Source organism: Myxocyprinus asiaticus, chromosome 3, assembly GCF_019703515.2.
Source record: "Myxocyprinus asiaticus isolate MX2 ecotype Aquarium Trade chromosome 3, UBuf_Myxa_2, whole genome shotgun sequence".
NCBI lineage: Eukaryota > Metazoa > Chordata > Actinopteri > Cypriniformes > Catostomidae > Myxocyprinus > Myxocyprinus asiaticus.
Window position 1 is genome coordinate 62,013,569 of NC_059346.1, and position 24,855 is coordinate 62,038,423.

The 24,855-nt window shown below is 38.8% G+C and overlaps 1 protein-coding gene across 2 annotated transcripts in view; it reads right to left on the minus strand.

The window, feature by feature from the left end:
* The window catches only part of LOC127426178 (MAP kinase-activated protein kinase 5-like), a 155,240-nt gene that overhangs the window by 91,384 nt on the left and 39,001 nt on the right, over positions 1-24,855 (minus strand). The gene's annotated exons all lie outside the window — the stretch shown is intronic.

Consider the following 24,855-nt stretch of genomic DNA (forward strand, 5'->3'; position numbering starts at 1 on the left):
ACAAATAAATTGAATGAGATCCACAAATATATGTTAGGCATTTCACAAAAATATAGGGAATTCACAAATAAATAAAATAATACCACCCCTGGAGTTACAAATTCGAATCCAGGGCATGCTGAGTGACTCCAGCCAGGTCACCTAAGCAAACCAAATTGGCCCGGTTGCTAGGGAGGGTAGAGTCACATGGGGTAACCTCCTCGTGGTCGCGATTAGGGGTTCTCGCTCTCAATGGGGTGCGTGGTAAGTTGTGCATGGAACGCAGAGAGTAGCATGAGCCTCCTGTGCTGCGAGTCTCCACGGTGTCATGCACAGCGAGCCACGTGATAAGATGCACAATTCTGTCTCAGAAGCGGAGGCAACTGAGACTTGTCCTCTGCCACCCGGATTGAGGTGAGTAACCATGCCACCATGAAGACATGCTAAGTAGTGGGAACTGGGCATTCCAAATTGGGAGAAAAGGGGATAAAAAAAATTTAAAAAATAAAATAAGATTTCCAAATAAAAACATTATTTACAAATAAAGTTTTTAACTCAAACACAACACTGCCCAGCATTCATTTGAGAATCATGCGCATTTATTTGTAGATCCCTCCATTTACATTACATCTACGCATTTGGCAGACGCTTTTATCCAAAGCGACTTACAGTGCACTTATTACAGGGACAATCCCCCTGGAGCAACCTGGAGTTAAGTGCCTTGCTCAAGGACACAATGGTGGTGGCTGTGGGGATTGAACCGGCAACCTTCTGATTATCAGTTATGTGCTTTAGTCCACCACGCCACCACCACTCCATTCACCACACCGCTTCCTGTGCATTTGTGAATTGCAGCACACATTTGTGGATTCTGAAACATTTCTAGCTGATTTCTCGCTAAGATGTAAAATAGGTGGACTCCACCCACTGTCTACTCAAGCCAATCAGATAACGGCCACATTACTCTGACCAACCCTAGCATGTTCTAGCTTCAACCAATCGCTTTTATTTTGGAATCAGGGCAGGATCAAGTTCTCTTTTCAACAAAGTCACTTGACAAGTTGGGACTACAAAACTTTAAAAGAAGCAATCAGTGGAATAAATCACACTGCTACTTACGTTTGTATAATTTTCTCTAATTTCTAAACATGAGTGGTGTCATATTAAATGTTGAAAGCTGCAAATAGCTACTTTTTTGTGAATGTCCTGATAATTAGCTTTCTAGCTAGGTGTGTTGTTTGCAGTGGCGATTTCTCAGGGCCAGCAAAGCCTTCTCTGCTGGCATAACATGCCTAATAAACAAATATTTTTTCATCCTTTCATTCTCATTGACCTTTTTGCCTATGTATTTTCAATTGCTTTCCATTTTTAAATTAATGCACAAACGAATAGCAAAAAACAAAAAAATGTATCCAATCAGAATTTATTCCTCGATGCTTACAAGCAAAGTTTGACAACTGTTTCACAAATTGCATGCCCGAAGCCATGCTCCTTAACCGAAACAGCACGTGAGTCTGAACTCCACCCTGTCAGGCCTTCAGAATTTCCACAGAATCCCTCAAAACTGCAGAGAATAGGCATCTAAAGTCAGATTGTCAGATGCATAAGCCAATCAGATTGATTTATTTGTGGGTGTGGTCTTTAGGATATGTCCCAGTCCAGGCCTTCTAGCTGGCCTTGAGTGACGCAATCACGCTTCAAGTGATGTACGTATTTTGAAAGCGAAGAGCGCGAGATCTTGCTGACGAGTCGGCTATCATCGCTGCTGGTATTACAGTTGAGAAAGAGATCCTTATGGATTTACAAACATGAGATGTTCTGCATGATCGTGCGATTGATTAATTAAACAGGAAATGAGGACTGGTTTTCACTTCAAGCAAATTGGTAAGTGCTTTTTGCATTGTTTTAGCAACATCAGGAGTTTCCCAAGTGTAAATTCAGCTGCTTGAGCATTCAGTGTCGGATCAAGTTTTGATAAGTAACTGTGTATCCTGACGAAACAATTTATTGCAAGCAAAATTTAAATCGCAAATATTATTAGAGAGCTTTTTCTTGGTATTAGACCTCCTTGGTTCTGGCTTTCGTGCGTGGACGTGATTTTAACATTTCAATTGGTATTATTTGTTGACTGCCACGTAATGTATGATAGGCATACAGTGTCTTATTCATTGTGAAACTATGTTTTCTTAATGGCATGAATCGCACTGAAGGCCTAGACTTAAAATGCACAAGCCGCGGCTGGTTGTTTGGTGTTCCAGGGGATCAGGTATTAGAGTCTGCTATTTTAATCTTAACTAAGTTTCTATACTGACACTCCTGGCTACATGATGGGAAATATATTTGTGTGGTCAATCTTGATTCTTACACATTATTTATGTTAATGTCTTTATTAAAGTACATTTTGCTCAATATGATAATATTATTTCAAAGGAGTTGAAAGGAGTTGAAATGAGAGGTTATGTTTTCCTTTTGGTATGGCAGACCAATCCAATGTTACTCACAAGGAATACTTATGTTAACTCTGTAAACTATGTGTATTCCACTTATTTACTCAGGAAGTATATGTGGCTGTAAGGTACAGGAAGACCAAAGAGTTGCGACGATACACAGAGCTCCAGCTGTTATGTCCAATTCCAGTGTTCGTGTGTGCAAATACCCAAATGTATTGTCTTTTGTAGTAAAATGCATGACAATTTATAATCTTTGTCACCAAAATAAAGAAATAAAAAAATCTATTTAGCCAACAGACCTGCTTTGTGTATTTTGTAGTTTATATATATATATATATATATATATATATATATATATATATATATATATATATATATATATATATATATATATTATTATTATGCTCTCTAAAAATTGTATTTACCTAAAATGCCTTAAAAGTGAATAAAACAATATACTGAATAGATGTGTCATCTAAATGTCAAATTGTCATTTACTCTCCTTATAATAAGGTAAACTTCGGTATTTTTTTCAGCCCTTTTGTTTTGGTGCACTGCAAACCAAAGAAAGACTTTACAAAATCAAAAAAAATATTGAAATTTCAGTAACGTTGATGCAAAAATGCAAGGATGACAATATTTGCGGACAGTTGAAGTCAAAAGTTTACATACACTTATGTAATGTAATAAACTAATTTTTTTAACCACTCCACAGATTTTATATTTGCAAACTATAGTTTTGGCAAGTCGTTTAGGACATCTACTTTGTGCATGACACTAGTAATTTTTCCAACAATTGTTTACAGACAGATTGTTTCACTTAAGTGCGTCAGAAGTTTACATACACTAAGTTAACTGTACCTTTAAGCAGCTTGGAAAATTCCAGAAAATGATGTCAAGCCAAATTTAGCTTCTGATAAGCTAATTGGTGTCAATTGAAGGTGTACCTGTGGATGTATTTTAAGGCCTACCTTCAAACTCAGTGACTCTTTGCTTGACATCATGGGAAAATCAGAAGAAATCAGCCAAGACCTCAGAAAAAAAAATTGTGGACCTGCACAAGTCTGGTTCATCCTTGGGAGCAATTTCCTGAATGTACCACGTTCATTTGTACAAACAATAGTATGCAAGTATAAACACCATGGGACCACGTAGTCAAGTTTGGTGCGAAAAGTGCAAATCAATCCCAGAACAACAGCAAAGGACCTTGTGAAGATGCTGGAGGAAACAGGTAGACAAGTATCTATATCCACAGTAAAACGAGTCATATATCGACATAACCTGAAAGGCTGCTCAGCAAGGAAGAAGTCACTGCTCCAAAACCACCATAAAAAAAAAAGCCAGACTACAGTTTGCAAGTGCACATGGGGACAAAGATCTTCTGATGAAACAAAAATTGAACTGTTTGGCCACAATGACCATCGTTATGTTTGGAGGAAAAAGGGTGAGGCTTGCAAGCCGAAGAACACCATCCCAACCGTGAAGCATGCGGATGGCAGCATCATGTTGTGGGGGTGCTTTGCTGCAGGAGGGACTGATGCATTTCACAAAATAGATGGCATCATGAGGAAGGAAAATTATGTGGATATATTGAAGCAACATCTCAAGTCATCAGCCAGGAAGTTAAAGCTCGGTCGCAAATGGGTTTTCCAAATGGACAATGACCCCAAGCATACCTCCAAAGTTGTGGCAAAATGGCTTAAGGACAACAAAGTCAAGGTATTTGAGTGGCCATCACAAAGCCCTGACCTCAATACAATAGAAAATTTGTGGGCAGAACTGAAAAAGCATGTGCGAGCTAGGAGGCTTTTAAACCTGACTCAGTTACACCAGTTCTGTCTGGAGAAATGGGCCAAAATTCCAGCAACTTATTGTGAGAAGCTTGTAGAAGGCTACCCAAAAGGTTTGACCCAAGTTAAACAATTTAAAGGCAATGCTACCAAATACTAACAAAGTGTATGTAAACTTCTGACCCACTGGGAATGTGATGAAAGAAATAAAAGCTGAAATAAATCATTCTCTCTACTATTATTCTGACATTTCAAATTCTTAAAATAGTGATCCTAACTGTCCTAAGACAGGGAATGTTTTCTACGATTAAATGTCAGAAATTGTGAAAATCCACAATTTGCACAGGAAGCAATCCACAAATAAATGTGCACGATTCACAAATAAATGCTGGGCAGTGTTGTGTTTTTGAGTGTAGAGCTGAGGAGGGCGGGGCCGGGCTGGAATGAGACACACCCGGTCCCCAATCAGCCTGATGGGGCGCGCGAGGGATAAAGGCGGCTGGGGACGACAGTTCGAGAGAGAGAGAGAATTACAGACAGCTGTGCTGTGTTTTTAGTTGTGTGTTTTTGTTTAATAAATTATTATTTAAGTTGTCAAGCCGGTTCTCGCCTCCTCCTTTCCTCTAAACCCCCTTACACTGGTGTCGAAACCCGGGAAGGAGGAGGGATTCCCGTCGCAGAGTCCTCGACACTGCCGTCCACCCAGGGGAGCGCCGCTGCCGTCCGACGGGGGACGGAGTAGCCCGACTACCCGGACACGGGGAACGGCCGCCGTCCGCGAGGCGAGTGGGGACGGGACTCCACGACCGCCTGGAGCGAGGGAGCCGCTGCCGGGGGCGGAGGAGTGCCCTGCAGTCCCCCGGGAACGCGGAGGGGTCGAGAGAAGACCGCCGTCCGCGGGGGGAGGAGGGAAGTGACTCCCCGACCGCCTGGAGTGGTAGGGCCGCTGCCAGGGGCGGAGGAGAGTCTCCACGGGACGCCGGGAACGCGGAGGGGCGTTCTGTCCGCTGGGGGTCGGAGGTCTGACTCCGGTCCGCCCGGGGAGGAGCGGCTGCAGTCCGCCTGAGAGGGTGGAGTAGTGATCGAGGACCACGCGACGGCGCATCAGAGAACCGGTGAGTTTCTTTTTCTCTCTCTCCTCTCTCTCTCTCTGCCGCTCCGTGTTGGCCTTTCCCTCGCCATTTTGTGTTGTTGTTTTTTCTCCTCCCAGGTCGAGGAAGGCGGGGAGGACCCGCCGGCAGTCGGGGCATAAGGCACGCCCCCCCCACCCGGAGAGGAAGGGTGGGGGGGGATGTACGTCATGCCGGGGGCTCCCCGGCCTGAGGCAACGCCGGGAGGAGTGTAGAGCTGAGGAGGGCGGGGCCGGGCTGGAATGAGACACACCCGGTCCCCAATCAGCCTGATGGGGCGCGCGAGGGATAAAGGCGGCTGGGGACGACAGTTCGAGAGAGAGAGAGAATTACAGACAGCTGTGCTGTGTTTTTAGTTGTGTGTTTTTGTTTAATAAATTATTATTTAAGTTGTCAAGCCGGTTCTCGCCTCCTCCTTTCCTCTAAACCCCCTTACATTGAGTTAATGTATTTGCAAATCTCATTTTATTTGTGAATTCCCTTTATTTTTGTGAAACACCTAACATACGTTTGTGGATCTCATTCTATTTATTTGTTAATTCACTTTATTTTTGTGAAATAAATTGAATTTATTTGAGAACCAATTTTTATTTGTTAATCCCTTTCCTTTGTATGTTAATTAGAAACAATTCTAACCCCATAAGAAATAAGTATGCACAAAACATAATCCTCAATTTATGAATGTGTAAAAATGACTGAAGATCACACGGTAAAAATGCCATTAATTACGAGTGAAAATGTAGTGCTTTGGTGCACATTGTAAATTTTTGTAGCTATTTATGTTTTATTTGTCCTTTAGTTGTCCTATGTCTTGGTAAAATCAAGCCAAAGATTTGACAAATCATAGGAAACTAAGATCTACTTTGTCGTCACTTTTGGTGAAAACACAACACAATGTCTAAACGAGACTTCTCCTTCATTAATGAACTGAATGTACTGGTCTCATTCATGAACTAAATTAAAGTATCAGTCATCTTGTTCGTGAATTATGATCTGTTGACTGACTGAACGAGAGAAGACGTCATGTTGTTTGTTCAGTTCGGCATGCAAGTCAGGTTTAACGGAGAGAAACGGGCCAGATAAAATATGAATGAGTAAAAATTACCGATGACCCCACATTACAATGACACAAGGATGTTATTCATACTTTTAGGTTATTATTATAGATATACTGATACTACTCAGTAGTACTCCTATCGGGATGATAACGGGGGGGGGGGGGGGGTAAAATACTTGTACTTGTTATCGGTGTCATCATTTAATGTTTCAGAGTACCAGTACATTGACAATGACGTGATTGCACTTGCTGTGCTTGACGCTTCTCAGTCCAGTTTGAAAACACTGATTTCAGCGATTTGGGTGTTTAAACCATTTAAGCCTAGCATATCAGCTTTCATTGATGGTTCAAACACATTTTGACTAGAAAATTTCCATGACTTTTCCAGGACTTTTCTATGAACTTCTAAAACTCAACTTCTATTGATGCATTTTAAAAAGTTTCTACATTTATGTAAAAAAATTTAAACCAGCACTGTTTGAAAAAAGGTAAAAACATACACCTTATACACTACCACTAAATCAATGACACACAGCAACTGCTTTGTAATAATTCACAAGGTTTTCTTTTTTTGTCATTGTTTTTGCTTTGTCTTCTCCTCTCCCCTCATCTTTGTATGTCTTACTGTCAATATTGGAAGCCCTCTATTTTGTGCTCACTATTTTTATAACACTTGACCATTTTGATGTCCTAAATGGTTTAATTTATTGCATAGAATTTAAATTACTAACTTTTTTTTACCCAATTTTGCCAGCCACTTTGATTTTTTTGCAAGCCATTTTTCACCATAAAATACAATAGTGGAAAAAAAATTAATAGGTCTGTGCATGTACAGTAAAATGCTAACCGCTGGATTTAAACCCAAGCACCTCCTGAGATGGCCTGAAATCAGTTGCAGTGCTCATATATACAGTAAGACAAAATTCATGGACCTCTGACACAAAGAAAGAAATTCTTCACATAATTGTTCTGTGAGAAGCACTCGCGCTGTGCTCATGAGCGACAGAGCATCACTGGACAACGGTACGAACCTGTACATGGACGTTACACACTTAACAGTAGCGACCGGGGGAAAGATCAAGGGGGAACATCAATAACAATCAGTGTATGACTTCTGTCATGTTTACTTTAGAAATAGGAGAATGTACAGAATGTACAGTTTTACACATTTTCAGCATTAAATTCCAGGATTTTTCCAGGATTTCCATGACCGCATGAACCCTGTTCATTTTATAAATTTTTTATCCATCTTATCAATGATGTACAGTTTATGCGGCTTCTCTCTCTTTCCCGCACATGCTTGTGTGTGAGCAAGGGAGTGCTTTCACGCTTGTCAGTCATCCATGATTTACGGATTATTCCAAATGTTTTCCAGCATTTTTACAGATAAAAACAAGACATTAAAAACTAGCGCATACGTTTTCATTTCATAAATCTTCACGTGATATATGGCTTCTCTCTCTCTCCACGCATGTTTGTGTTTGAGAGAAAGAGGGAGGAGTGAGAGACACACGTCGGACGATCGCTTTAGTCCTAAGACCACAACTTTAAAAAATTATATACGTGTTATGTGAAAAGAAGGGAACATGGGGATTACTGTCTGTCACTTTTACTAATGGTGCATTCACGACATGGAATTACCATAATTACAAGATTCAGACTTGTAAAAAGCGTTTCCGTTAGGGCCTTTAGGGTCATATTCCTGCTGGAAGACCCATAACTAGGGATGTAACAGTTTCATGGTTTTACGATACCTCGGTTTTAAAACAGACATCTTTTCATTCATGGTATTGCATGAATATAAAGGTTTTTTCTGAACTTTTCTAAAATCCAAATCAGTTTAATTAGGACAGAATTGGCTACATTTACAAAGCATCATATGAACTTGACATGATAAAATAAATTCTAAATTGTGACTCATTTTCCATTCAACTGTAACTCCATTTGAAAGGCAGCACACAGACATGGCAGAGCCTAAACCTTTATTTCCTCCACCAAAGTATATGAAGTTAGTGATGTGGGAATACTTTGGCCATGTTAAAGACCCACTAGGCACCATCAATTTTTCTCAGTTACCCAGTTTGTAAGGTTTGTCGCAAAAATAATTTTTCTCATCCCACGGAATTTACGGAGATGAATGAATGTATTTTGAAAGTCAAAATACAGTATATATGATAATAGACCACCTTTCATAAAAAACACCAGATACAATACAGTTTTACATGATTTGTCATGACTTATTAGGTTTACATTTAGACTATCGTTACTGTATGTTTGTGCTTTCTGTCAAACTCACAAACGCAGCAAATGGATTCAAGCATTGTTCATGCATTTATTTGATTAAGTGAAGTGCAACAGTAGGCCTACAATGTGCTTAATACTACAACTAATAATTAAAGTTCACTGATAACAATTTTTGAATTCAGATTTAAGTACAAAGTACCTAGTTTTAGGTATTGGCCGATACGAGTAGTTGTGTTTGCACACATATGCCATTCTATTTGTATTTGATATCTTGATATCAATTCATGGCTGTTTTACCAGGGTGTAGCTTACCTAACCATACTTAACCCAGATAACACGTATGATTCATGCTTTAATGTGTTATTTTATGGGAAGTGTTCTGGGCATAGACAGGCTGGGATTTCCGGCCTTAGTAATCATTGAATGTTCTGGGTTTGTTGCGTTGTGCCTGACAGAGTTCTACATTCGTTTGACTGGTTTATCCTGTGTTGTTGTTGGGCTAAGTAAGAGAGAAAATAACTCCTATCTTGTTTACATACACATATGATTTTTGGAGTCGCTGTGTTTAGGACAACAACGATCGTTCTGTGAGTCAAAAGAAAACACAGAGAGACCAAATCATTTCCCGGACTTTCGGCTTCACTGTATCTCGATGGAGGAATGGCCTTCCCAACTCCATCCATGAAGCAGACCGTCTTCAAAAAACAGCTTTGTTAGCACAGACCATACACTCAGAATTTTTTATTTATTTTTTTCTAAATCTTGTTGCACTCTAATCTCTGTCTTGGCTAATACTTTTCTAATGCAATTGAAACTTTGTAATGCAGCACTTTTCACGTTACTGTCTCCTTTAGATGAATCGCTTATCAAATAAAATCAAATCCCTTTATTGTCACTCAACCATATACACAAGTGCAACAGTGGGTGAAAGTCTTGGGTGCGTATGTTGTATCCTTCTTTGAATAAAAGTGTCTGCTAAATTAATAAATACAAAAGAAAATGCTCTTGCTCTCCCTCAAACAAGCGTGTGTGAAGTGAGGGGTCACATACATCAAGTGAAAATGAAGGAAATTTGCTAGTTTTAAATGGTTTTCTTTCTTTTCTTGCTGTTTTTATCTGTCAAAATGACAGAAAACATTTGGAATTATCCGTAAAAAAATCATGGATGACTGACAAGTGCTTGGAAATTGATCTCTCACGTGCACACACGTGTGCGTGGAGAGAGAGAGACACACGTGAGAGAATCGGCATATGTACCAGGTAAAGATTAATAAAATGAAAACTGATATTCTAGATTTAAATGGTTTAAACACCAAAATGTTTCTGATGTTTTCAATCTGGTCTTATGCTGTATTCCATTCAACTCGGAAAGTCAGATTTTCCGACTTCCTACTAGGAAAAGTGCAATTGAACTACTTGAAGTCGGAGTCCAACTTGTAAACTCATGCGGAAATTTTCAACTACGCAGAGATTTTGCAGAGATGCAGGTGCATGACGTCACAAACATGTCAGCACCTAGGGAGATATACAAAGATATAAACATTCACTTTGATTAAATAATATCGATAAATGAGTCAAAGTTCCTACATTACATGTGTAATGGGGTTCACAGGATGAGCAAGGAGGAGGCAGGAATTAACAGTCAACGTAATTTTAATGACATAACAGAACTTAAACAAACATAAACGCACAGACACGCACAAAGCGGCCGTGTGCGTCTCTCTCTCAATCAAACTGGCGCCTCCGGCTCTTCTTAATCCCCCTCCCAGCTGATTAAGACAATTCAGTGTGGGTGTGCGGGCGTGCGTCCTCACAGCCCGGCCACGCCCTCCTCCTCATCACAACATGATATTAAAGATTGTCTAACAAACGCTTGCAGAGTCAGGTGTTCAAAATATTATAAATTATACTCCCTTTTGATAATTGTACACCTGTAGCACAAATGCTAGCGCTGCAGCATTGTTTATCAATTGGGTTGCTAGAAGACGTTTCTCACTGGTGACAGTCGAAGCCCTGCCAAGATAATGGGAGAGTTACAGTTTTGCTTTCTGCAGGCCCGTCGCCAAGGGCGGGCATTAGGGGGCAGTGCCCTCCCAAATGAAACACTATGTCCCCCTAAAGCAAGACACTGTCAACTAGTAAATAAACCTATGGAAATAATTTTCTCTCTCCACTTATATATGACACTATTTATATACAGCACTATCAAGTTTGTAACAACAAGATCAAACCTAACTCAAAGGAACACTGATCTACACAAGGTTAACTAAAAATAACACATTGTCATTTAACATAAAACTGCATATTTAACACTAAACAGAACTTGAAACAGAATTATAACCCCAAATTACTTATGGCACTTTTCCACTGCACGTTATGGTTCGACTCAACTCGACTCTGCTCGCTTTACTTTTCTGAGCTTGTTTTTCCACTGCAGTTTAGTGCAGCCTCAATGTGGGTGGGATTATAGGCTGATCGTCATAGTTGCACCGCCTCTACTGCCGTGACATCATCTTAAACGTGACACAAACATTACTGACCATAAACAATAACACGACCGCTAGCTGTTAGCTACTAGCTCATTGTGCTGCATAAAGCAGTTGTTGCATGGTGATTTTACACAAGTGTAACAGTTAAATTGGCCTGTTATGCAAGCTTTCCAGTAGCTGGTCAACTAAATAAAGTGAAGCTTTCAAGCAGAATATAGAGTTAACGTAACAAAACGTACCATCCTCCATCGTGGACTCCAACAACGCCGAGTCCAGGGCACTCTCCCTCATTAGCGACGAACGAGCATCCATTTGGTCGAACCACTTCCACTTTCTTCTGTTTGAACCACTCCGGCTGTTGTGGTTTTTTAACTTTTCCCTACACTGTTGGTAGGTCCGGTGGTAGCCGTGTGCGGCCAAAAGCTGCTGAGACACTTCCTGAAAGACTTTTTCATTTCACGTCGTGACCAATCAGTGATCTGCAGGGTTTTGACGTCACATTTAGTATCGGCTAAAAAAAGTATCAGGTACCAGGTACTATCCACAGTGGAAAACCCCCAAAAAGCGAGCAGAGTCAAGTAGAGCTGTAGCGTGCAGTGGAAAAGCCCCATTATAAATGACAATTAATAGCATCCACAAATAGTCCCCAAACGTTGCACAGACCTACCTCATTAATTATTTAGATACAATAGCCAATGGCTAGTCTCCAAGCATTATCAACAACAAAAGTCATAACCTTACGTAACACGTGATACCTGCGTGCGCTGTAGTCTCAAAATCACATTTTGGCTGTGCTGTGATTCTGAGTAGTAGCAGCATGGATATAAAAAAGTGGCTTAAAGACTTGAGTCATCATCAACATCAACCAACATCAACAGAGTGAGGTGGCAGGAGGAGAGAATGGGCCTAACGAGACAGGCATCGGCATCGTCACATAAATAGAGCAGCAGGTGGGCATCCTATCGCAAATACTTTCATAACTGTAAGGTTCTTTGCGAATACTAACAATAGTGGAGTTTTAATTAGTGCCGTTTTTATTGGCGTTTCATGGTGTTAGTTCTGGAATATGGATTAGTGTGTTGTTGGAATTGAAGAGTTGTGGCGAAACATGTTTAAGTGTATAGACTTATATGTTACATAAATGCAAATGAGCGGTGATGTAATTTATTAATTTATCGCAATTGTTGTAGACTGGCCTACTTTGTTTATATGGTGTTCTGGTGTAATGAGATCTTGTATTATAAAACTTTATTAACTCTATTTTGATTATAACTACTGACTGGGTTTGCATTGTGGTGTAGAAATTGTTTTGGTCTATCTCTGTGTCCCTATGAAAACGAAATCCCCCCACCACTCTAAATGTTCTAGTGATGAAGGAAACTTTCCTGATGTTTGTTTCTTGATGTTACACATCATCTTCCAAGCATCTGGTAATGGAATGTCTTAATGGTCAGAGATCGGAGATATCAAATAGGAATATCCCACATCTGACATGAATGGAACACAGCATTAAAAGCATCATGCACAGCATTTGCAACCACATCATTATGATAACACTAATCCCAAGTATGAGTTCTTGCCTCTCAGTATCAGCCCGATACGAGTACTACAGAGTAGTATCTGTGCATCTCTACAAATAATATGTTTTATTTGTAAAGTACTAAATAGGAGTTACAAAGTGCTTAAGGCATACAAGAAATGGGCAGTGATACTTGAGCATAAATGAATAGTTTTTTGTTTTTGACAATTTCATAAATCTTAAAATAATCATTCAAAATTATGTTTGACAGTATGGCATAAAATGTAATTGCTGTGGGGTACTTGTCTTTTTAGTCTAAATTTATCTTTAACTAAATATTAAACTGCTAATAAAATTTGCAATGCACCTTAATACCATGATACCGTAATACTGTGGTATTTTTCGTGACAGTTATCATACAGTGAAAATTCCATTCCATTACATCCCTACCCATGACCTTCGATGGATACACCACTTGCACTTCAAAACACCTTGGTAATCTCCTGATGTCATGGTGCCATGCACAGATTCAAGGCATTCTGTGCCAGAGGAACAGACCACTGATAATACAATGTATCATGAGTCATTTACATAAGATAAACATTGACCTGCCGACTAGTTGACTACTTTTCTGGATGACTAGTCATCTATGAGAATTCATGCAAGCCCTACAGAAGGTATCCAATGAGAATAAGCTTTCTACCGCCGCAATCACCGCATGAAAGTGTCATTAGCAGCTCTAAACCGCTAAGGTGCACTATAATCATAGAATTTCAAAAAGACAGAGCTGCATATTCAAACAATTGTAACTTCCAAAACTAAACCTGTGCTTTCTTTTAATGTGCCGAAGTCTAGCCCATACTTTATATTTTTAAACAGGATTATCAAATGTGAATTAATTAATTTATATAAGTACCATTGTATCATATATTTTCCTGGCAATAAAAATGAAAGAAAAAGTGAGTAGAATTATTTTTCATGGAAGCATCAAATGAAATATTGTAAAATAAACTGCATTCAGATAGTCCCTCCAGTGGCGTGGAGCGTAACACCGGTGTGCTTGTACCTTGTCGACCAGAGTTTGATTTTGTGTTTAACATTTAAATTTTCCCATTCTGTTTCCTGTCTCCGCTCTTAATATTTTCTTCAGTAGTGACAAATGAATATAAATGTAGTTTTACTATAGTTATATTGTTGTAAACATGTTTTTGGAAGAAACTTGATGTATTGAACATTTGATGTAATTAATCATGGTGTTACTACAGTAATATGGTGTTAATATACAGTAGCAATCAAAATTATTCAACCCCCCCAAGACAGTAAGGATTTACAAAGGTAAGCTTTTCTGATGACCCAGAATTTTTAAACGTTACATCTATATCAGTTGAGTGACACATTCAAAGTCATAGTGTGAATATATAACCTAATATTTCTAAATAGCAGGATTTTTAAAAAATACAGCCATGTCATAATTATTCAACCCCTATTGCATGTAGCCGTTTCTTAAATATGTAAGGCTACACAATTAATTGTTTTAAAACAAAATTAAGTCATCAATCTGCAATGGCACTTAAGTTTTAAAATGTAAGTTTAGCGTTGTAAGCAAAAATGTATTTCTATGCAAAAAAATGCAATTAAAAATAAGCTGTCTCAAAAGCTAATAGAGGAGATTATTTCATTACACAAGAAAGGTCATGGCAAAAAAGTACATTTCCAAGGCACTTCAATTTCCAATAGACAAAGTTGGCAACACCATTCATACATTTTTTAAATATGGTACAACAGCAACCATCTTGGGGTGTGGAAGAAAGCAAAACTTCACCAAGGGAAATGTTGACTTGAATATTCAAGAAGTAATTAGGAAAGACCTGTGGATTCCTGTATGAAGGTTATATAGACATATGACACTAAACTGAAAATGAGTTTTAGACCCATGGGTCAGCAGTACGTCTGGAGTAAGATGACAAGGTGATGACAAGAACGACACCATCCCCACAGTCAAGCATGGAGGTGGGTCAGTCCTGTTATGGGGGTGTTTTGTGGCTGCAGGAAACAGCTATCCTGACTATGTGACTGACACCATGGATTCTTTCAGGTATCAGGCCATTTTGGCATGAAAAATGTGATGCCTTCAGTGTGTAAATTGAACCTCAGTGATCACTGGACTTTCCAGCAAGACAATAACACCAAGGATACATCCAAGTTGTTCAAAATCTGGTTCAGGGATAGGTCGTGGAATGTCCTTAAATGGCCCTTTCAGTCCATCATTAAAATCCCATTGCAAACCTTTGTTGGGATTTCAAGAAAGCAGTGGCAGCACAGAAACCAAAGAATGTAAATGAGCTGGAAGCTTTTGCTCATGTGAAATGTGTAAAAATTCTAATAGAGAGGTGTCCGAAGCCTGAGAACACTTACCTGAAACATTTATTTGCTGTTATTAAGGATAAAGGATGCTCCACAAATGATTGACTTTGGGTGTTGAATATTTTTGACATGACATTTGCGGAGAGAATGTTATTTTTTTATTTTAAAATTTGGGTAAACTGAACTCTTTGTTCTCAAAATCACTCAAATGTGTATTAAAAACTTACTTTGACTTTTTACTGAGGTTTTAGTTGATGTGTTTTAATTCATATCACCAGAAAGTATTGCTGGTCAGGCGGGTTGAATAATTTCGACTGCATCTGTATTAATCATGTTTAATTTTGTGAATAAATATGTATATATGCAAAAAAGGCATGTCACATGTCTGTTGGGTACATTTGACATTTTAATTCAAGTTAAGATGAAATAATTCTCTGAGTTCTCTGATGATACAATCGTATGCTCGAGGTGGCCATTAAAGGTGGGCTTTTATCTACCCCATCCCCCATGCAAACATAAACAAAGGTAATGTGGCGGGGGGTTGTGACACTCCAAAAGACTGAAGGAGATTTTGACTTTTCGATTTTCATCTGGATCCTTTGAAATATATAAGTGTTCTAGCATCACGCTAATGTTCCTTATTAATGTAATTAATCATAATCTTTATCATGTAATCATGAATGCTGCCACACTACGCGACTGTATCATCTATGGTTTTACCTTTTAAAACACAATTATGGCAACAAATGTAAGGTTAATTGTATAAATTATATACAGTATAAAACCAAATGACAAACAATAATCTTACTACATAGGGTCAGTACCAGCCATAGCAAAAAATTGAATGAAATGCAAATAAAAACCATGCAGTGCTGAAATAATGTCTGCATTTGTTTTGAATGTTGAAATTCACTTCAGCAATATCAATGTTATTTTATATCGTCAAATGTGTATTTATTACAAACAATAAAGAAAAGCAACATTCGGCAGCCGACATCTTTGTGACCATCAGCAGGAGAAAGTAATGGCGGTGAATGGATAAACATCCGAAAAGCGACATCAAGGAAAAACATAAAAAATTACTTTTGATCCATTTCCCAGGAAAGATGTATACAGGTCTCAAGTCAGTGCAAATACTGCCAAATTTTATTTTCACGGACATTATAATATATTATTTCTATGAATGACCTCCATACGCCAACGAGTATGACGTGTGACACGCCTACCGGTATATCACTGTAATCATCTCTTATTCAGAAGTTACAAATGTCTTTGTGTTGTTTTCTGCTCAGATTTGGACACAATATTACAAAATGTCTGTGATGATCCCATCTGTATGAATGTAAGGGCTGCTTTTAACTCATGAATACAAAGAAAGCAACCCAAGCATATTAGTGAAAATGACAAACATATTTACATTGTAGACTGGTGGTGTGAATAAAGCCTGTTCTTTTTAATCTTATGCTGTGATGTTTATTGACTAACTTTATTCCAAGTTTACACTACACAATTTTAGTCCTGATTTTCCTCTCGCAGACAGTTAATGGAGATCGCCGACAAAAGCCCAATATCAGAGGCAAATCGGTGTTCGCTCCCGTAAGCGATGATCGCTATGTGTGAATTTTCAAAGACGCAATCTGAGAGATGCGCCGATGCGTCGCAGATGCCCGAGAGATATTTAGCAGGTTAAATATCTAAACCTGTCTGCGACTCCAAGTCCTGCAGTGTGAAATGTGTTTTTATGTGTCATCCGCAGCAGCTCCATGAACCCAATCTTTTCATGCATCTATTTGTATGGTGAGCACAATAATACAGTTTCTATCAGAATAAATTGGCTTAAATAGTTTCTATCAGAATAAATACACAAGCTTTTCAATTATCTGAAACAAAAACAAAGCACAAACATGTCCTTGTCGAGCCACAACTCCAGCAGACAGCTACCTGCGTTCACTGCAAAATTATTTATTAACCCTCTGGGGTCTGAGGGTGTTTTGGGCCCTGGAGAAGTTTTGACATGCCTTGACATTTGTGCTTTTTTCAGTTGCTTAAAAACATAATAATGGCTAAAGTCTGATAACACTGTATTCAGCACAAACTGGGCTACAATAATATGTGAACAACATGTATGTACATGTTTGTATTTTTGAGAAAATAACGTTTATGCATGGTTTTTGAAAAAACAAAAATTTTAAGTCACTGAAATAAGGCCATATAACACATACTAAACATTTGTTCACAAGATTTATGAGAACTGGATCTTGTAGCCTAGAGATTTTGCTACAAAAATTGTGAAAACCATCCTGATCACTCATTCATACAAAACAATATAGTCATTTAACTGTAAGACACTTTTAGTGTCAGAAAGGCCAAATGTGAGGAGGCGTGGATGATCATGAATATTGATGTGATTCACACCTGAGGAGACAAAGACCCCTCCCCTGAGAGAGAATGAATGTGAGGAGACTTAATGATTGAATGTATTGTTTGTAGCATATTCACAAAATCAAGTTTAAGTTAAAAGAAATAATCTGACTATTCATTTTCTTTACATAAAGACTTAAAAACTTTAGACCTACACTACCGTTTAAAAGTTTTAGATCGGTAAGATTTTTTAATGATTTTAAAAGAAGTCTCTTCTGCTCACCAAAGCTGCATTTATTTGATCCAAAATACAGCAAAAACAATGATATTGTGAAATATTTTTACAATTTAAAATAACTTTTCTATTTGAATATATTGTAAAATGCAATTTATTCCTGTGATTAAAGCTGAATTTTCAGCATAATTACTGCAGTCTTCAGTGTTACATGATCCTTCAGAAATCATTCTAATATGCTGATTTTCTAATATGGGCATATTTACAGCACATTTTACACATTTACACCCGAACAGATATTTGCAAGCACAAGCTTCATTGATGATAACGAGGCAGCATAAACACTAGTTAAAATATAATCTAAACATTCATATTATTTTTATATCATATTATATATCATATTTATATCATATAGCATACAATTTAAATACCTACTTTAGCCGAAACAACATTTAAATGTAACTAAAACTTGCCTATTAGGACATATTTCAAATTTCAATACTCTGAATCCTGGCTGGCAAGTCTGGAAATAGTCCAACTAGTAAAATATGTCCATGTTTATATAAAATAGCATGTCAACTAATATGTAATTAAAACTAAATGACTTACTCAACCAAAACTGTATCCTCGGCTGGATCAAGTCGCTCTTCAAAATGCAAACATTCATTGTCGGATTTCCGCTCTTCTTCTGAGGAAAATATGAACTCTTCGTCACTATCCAGGACCATCTGAAGAGCTTCCTCACCTGTGTAGCGTGCCATCTTCCAAACGCGCAGAAAAGTGAATGAACTTGATGCTTTTTAAGGCACTGTTGGGGGCATTTACCATTTGCATTGATCACCTCAGCACATTACCATATGAATAGCGCGCACCGTTGGTGGGTGGGATCACATTAGGGATATTTAGCTGAGCCAGCAGAAACTGTACATCGCTTTGTTTCATACAGATTACATTGCAGGAGAATTTTTGTTTTAAATTTGAATTATTTTATTTAAAAGTAGACATTTTAAGCTTTCTTTAGACATATGTTTCATGTTTGTGTGACAAATATTTGCGGAGTTTCAGTTCATTTTTGTGACGTGTTTCAGAAAGATGCTTGCAGAGACAGAGACGGCTGAAAGCGCACCCTGTTTATTTTCTTTATTTTACAAAAGCACAAGGTTTTGTTGTTGTGAGTGTACATAAATAAAAGTAGACCCTTTATTGTCTCTAATGATGTCTTACACTTATCTGTATGCCCAAAAATGTATTTTAAGTTGTTTCCACTGTTATGAGGAAAAAATCCAGCAGGACGCACATGCGCGTCCGTCGACCCCAGAGGGTTAACCTCCAACTCTCTCTGCAGAACAGACAATCCTTGCTGCCGGCGACTCCCCAACCATTCTCTCCTCCATATTCTTTTCTTTTTCAGTTTTTCACTGCAAATCAGCGCACAAACAACTTGGATCGCAAGTTTCTTGCGGACCACCATTTTTAGAGGGAAGAACTCCTGTCTCACGTGTGATCTTACTTCATTTCCTGTATCACTTCTCGCGTGTGTTTTGTTGTGAAATGTAGTTTGGAGACCAGACAAGAGTTGTCGGGGATTCTTCCTAGTGAATTTTTTTGTAATGTGTGACCCCCTGTCACCGATCCCTCCTGTAATGTGCAAACCACAGCAACTTCAAGATACCCCATTATAGACAGAAAGTTGTGTAGTATGAAAAGAACAGCAATCCGACGACTTTGAAAGTCGTACAGTGTGTGGGCGGCACACAACATTAGCCACAACATTAAAAACACTGACAGGTGAAGTGAATAATATTTATTATCTCGTTACAATGGCACCTGTCAAGGGGTGGGATATATTAGGCAGCAAGTGAACAGTCAGATCTTGAATTTCATGTGTTGGAAGCTGGAAAACGGGCAAGCGTAAGGATCTGAGCGACTTTGACATGGGCCAAATTGTTCAAACCAACAAAAGTGTCCTACCAAAAGTGGTCCAATGAAGGACAACCGGTGAACTAGCAACAGGGTCATGGGTGCCCAAGGCTCACTGATGCGTGTGGGGAGCGAAGGCAAGCCCGTCTGCTCCGATCCCACAGAAGAGCTACTGTAGTACAAATTGCTGAAAAACTTAAAGCTGGCCATGATAGAAAGGTGTCAGAACACACAGTGCATCACAGCTTGCTGCGTATGGGGCTGCGTAGCTGCAGACCGGTCAGAGTACCCATGCTGACCCCTGTGTACCGCATCAGAGCATCAGAATTGGACCATGGAGCAATGGAAGAAGGTGGCCTGGTCTGATGAATCACATTTTCTTTTAGATCATGTGGACGGCCAGGTGCGTGTGCGTGCATTTACCTGGGGAATAGATAGCAGCAGAATGCACTATGGGAAGAAGGCAGGCCGGCGGAGGTAGTGTGATACCAATTGGTATTAGCCATTCACAGATATATCGGTATCGGCATAAACTTTTTCAGAACATATAATGCAGAAAACAGTGCTTGGGGTGATTTAGAATTGGTGTCATAACGTAGTTTGTCCAGCAGAGCGTGCTCCGACTCCATTGTTTACAGAGCTGAGCTGACAGTGGTTCTGCAGACAGTAAGGAGTTAAGCGGTGTCTTCATAGTAAGTTGCTAACTAGATTGTGAAATACATACTAGAAAGTTAATAAACAAATGACGCTGCGAGTATTGACGTTGACTACCACCCCTCGAGTCACAAGTTCAAATCCAGGGCGTGCTGAGTGACTCAAGCCAGATCTCCTAAGCAACCAAATTGGCCCGGTTGCTAAGGAGGGTAGAGTCACATGGGGTGACCTCCTCGTAGTCGCTATAATGTGTGGTTCTCGCTCTCGGTGGGGCGCGTGGTGAATTGTGCGTGGATGCCGAGGAGAATAGCATGGGCCTCCACACTCGCTACGTCTCCGGTAACACGCTCAACAAGCCATGTGATAAGATGCGCGGATTGACGGTCTCAGACGCGGAGGCAACTGAGATTCGTCCTCCACCACCCAGATTGAGGCGAGTCACTACACCACCACGAGGACTTAGAGTGCATTGGGAATTGGGCATTCCAAATTGGGGAGAAAAGGGGAAAAAAATCTACAAAAAAAAGAAGAAAAAAAAAGATGATTTTCCAGGGGGTGGTGGTGGGAGGTATGGTGCATAAACTTTTGCTTTACACAGATGATATTTTATTTTTCATCTCCGACCTCACTAGATCTATGCATTGCCTTCACAGAATTATTCATTCCTTTTCTAAGTTCTCAGGATACAGAGTCAATTGGTCTAAATCCGAAGCCTTGGCTCTGACAGCGTACTGCCCAGCGATGGCTTTTCAGCCAGGCGTCTTCAAACAGGGCATTAAGTACTTGGGCATTTTATTCCCAGCAAATTTGTTTGATTTAGTTAGAGTTAAATTTAACCCCTTAATAAAAAGAATTGAGTGATGTGGGCAGGTGGGCTTCATTACATTTATCTATGATTGGGAAGGTTAATGTTATTCAAATGAATTGTATTCCAAAATTCAACTACCTACTCAATCTCTCCCTGTTGATGTCCCCCTCTCTTATTTCAAGCAATCTGATAGCATAGCGAAGTGCTTCATTTGGAATGGAAAGCGTCCCAGATTACATTTCAATAAGTTACACAGGCCGATTGACAAAGGTGGGCTAGGCCTACCCAAGATTTTGTTTTATTATTATGCATTCGGTCTCAGACATTTGGCTCATTGGTCGCTTCCACCTGAGAGAGGCCCTCCCTGGTTTTGTATTGAACAGGAAGTTCTTGCCCCTATTTCGCCATTGCAAATCCTTTCTATCAAACTGATCGGAGAAGTTAAATTACATCCCATTATCTCGCATTTGCACTCGGTATGGACAAAAGCGTCCAGTGTGTTTAATTTGGACGTTTATTTAAATGTTGCCTCGAGCATATGGCTGAAACCCAAATTTTTTATTAATAAGTCCCCTTTCTGCTGGTCAGAGTGGATTGTGAGGGAGGTTAATACACTCGGTGACCTATATGAGAATGGAGTGTTCAGATCCTTTGAAAATTTGGTTCAACATTTTGGGATTCCCAGCTCTCAGTTCTTTAGGTATTTACAGCTGCGCCACCTGCTCTGTACTATTTTTGGGAGTAGCATACACCCCCCTAAAGCGGCAGATACTCTGGGAGAGGTGATTACTGCTTTTGGAAAAGGTCATGAGGCATCTGCTAATTCAGAGTCTGGGGGACGGAGCTTTAACTTCCATCAAGAAAGTATGGGAGAAAGATTTAAACTTGGTATTGGAGGAGGGAGTGTGGGCTAGGATTCTAAAAAGTGGGGGTTAAATGTTGATTCAATGTATATATGTTGTGTTTTTCTGTGTTATATCTATGAATCAATAAAAAATGTTAATCGGAAAATAATAATAATAATTTAAAGAATGGATCTTAAGAGGACGCAAGTGTAAACACCTGAGTAACTTTTTCTATTAGCAGTAAAGAATGGGCAAAACATGCCTTAATTCTGGTCAAAAGGAATAATTTACTAGTTTGCAGTTCTAACAACTTGTTAAAAATGAGAGCTACAGTTTAACTGTTTTTTAGAATCAAGATCTAAGCAGTTGCAACAGTATTTATTTATTTCAAATTGTGCAGCCCTGTAATTAGAGAAAAAGTTTCCAAATAACAGAATAATCGTAATTAAACTTTTTAGCAAAAGAATCGTGATTATCATTTTCGCCATTATCGTGCAGCCCTGCTTTAATGTGAATAAATAGTATATATTTAATGCGTATAAGTCAACAACACATCATAAAATTATGAAGCAAAGACCTTATTCACACCACCAAACCACAATGTACACATTAGTAGGGCTGCCACCAACCAAAGATTTTCCTAGACGACTAGTAGTCGCACATTTATGATATTAATTTAATTACTTAAATATATATATTTTGGGGGGCATCAGAAAATGGTTTGAGTTGCAGGGTTGAGAAAGAATGTAAGTAACATTGCTAGCACTGTTCTACATTACAGAGAAATACTAAACCGTAGAAATGAGCCTTTAAAATATACATTTTACAAGCGCACGCACGAAGCAAGCCACAGCGACACCGGCAAAAGGGGTAATGATTCTGAATGTGTCGGAAAAACCAGCAAGAAGACTGTCTGAACATTTTGTTAATTTATAGAGTGAAATGTACATTAGGGTTGTGACGACAGACGATGATCTCGGGGATCGACGATGGTCAGAGTGATCGCCAATAGCTGATGCCTTTGATGATGTCAAAACAATATTTGGCTCGTTTTCCCATTAATGTCAAATTATTATTATTATGCTATTATTATTATCAAATTAAAATTACAAATAATTTGCCCGTAGACACACAGACACGCGCTTGAAGAAACACACTTTATTATATTATTAAGAATAGATGAAAGAAAAGCCGTCTATGCGCATGTATGATGCGCTGTTTGTACGGAGGCGTGCAGTCTCATGGAACACGCGCATGTAAAAGGTTCTCACTCTTCTGTCTTCTGATTTTTTTTTTTTTTTTTCAAGAACAGTATCGTCTATGAGTGCTGCAAATTAATCCAGACATCTCAGCTCAGGAGGTGCTTTGAGTTCAGTTTGCTTTATTTCCACAGAGCAGTTCATTGTGACCACAACTCTGCAGCCTATACATCTGTGAATAAAACATAAAATAATACAAAAACACGTTCAACTCGAACCATGATTTATATTTCAGTGATTATAATCATCATTATAATGATTATTTTTACATTTATAATTGTTTTTATGTCTTCATTTGTGTAAGTAATTTTCTGCCTGCATGTTCAGACGGATACTTGTCTGATGGCAAATGGAAAGGTGGTTACTTATATATATTGTTTTATCACTTCGTTATTTTAATTGCTTTTTCTTTTTGTTTGGAGTGCAATTTGAATTTAGAAATGTATCTGATTTCATTTTTTTTTATTTTTTTTTTTATAAATTCATTTTCAATGCAAAATCACTAAAGCAAGAATATTCACCGATCCCTCAGCCGACGTAATTGGATATTGTGATTATATATATATATATATATATATATATATATATATATATATATATATATATATATATATAATGTGTGAAGGAGGGAACAAAACAAATTTATTCACACACAACAATTTTCCCAGACAACGAAATACCCGACCGGTAGAGAATGCACAGATGAAGTAGGTTCTTTGCCAGAGATGTTGCCCGTCACAACTGCTGTAAAGCCATCTTTCAAAAAGTAGAACAACACACATTTTAATTGCACTTAATTTTTTTCCAGTTTCATTTGAATTTTTAGTTAAAATAAATAAAAAATAAAGTTCAAAGTTTGAAATCAAGGTGTCTTGCTTTATTGTGCAGGCTTAACCCTAACCCTGCTTAACGAAAATTACCCCATAGTACCGCCTAGCGTACAACCAGCGGTTCATCGGTTTCCTGTGGAGTTTTTTTTTTTTTTTTTTTGCGACTAACCAACCAATCAAAACTTGGTCAACCAAGAATCTTCTCATCGACTAACGTCTGGTCAGCTATTAGGGGCAGACCTATATATTAAGTCTTATGCACTAATACGCTTCGGTTGCTTTCTGTGTATTCTTCATGAGTTAAAAGCAGCTCTTACATTCATACAGACAGAATCATGACAGACGTTTTGTAATATTGGCTGTGACTCGTTTCGAAGGCTGCGTGCTAGGTAGGACGTGTCCTTTGAAGGCTGCAGTATACCGAGTGTCCTCCTTTAAACAAGCCTTGTTTAAATGAGAAGGCCTTCGTAGGACAAACGGAACGTAACATGGTTTCTATGACAGCACGCCACTCTTTAACAAGCGGGAGCGCTTTGAGTGAGAAGGGAACAAAGTCCCTCTGGAAGGAAATGTATGAGGTTATAATGATGTAAAGAGAAAAGAAAATAGATTTTACAGGTGTACTTTCTAATACTTTATTTTAATTATATATTAATATAATTATACATATTATATACTCTGCACCCATCTACTGAGGTACTTCAACTTGGGAATTAACATTCCTTGCGTTTGAACACCATATTTACGGGAAAATTGGCATCATTTTTTTTGTTTACATTTCCGTTGAAGCAAAGAATTGTGGGTTGTGAGTACCCACGAAGGATACACTTAATGTGTCCTCCGAATTCGAAGGCTGCATTGAAAGTGTCCTACTCGTTTTTATGAAACGAGACAGCCCCGATGACGTATGCGGCCAACAAA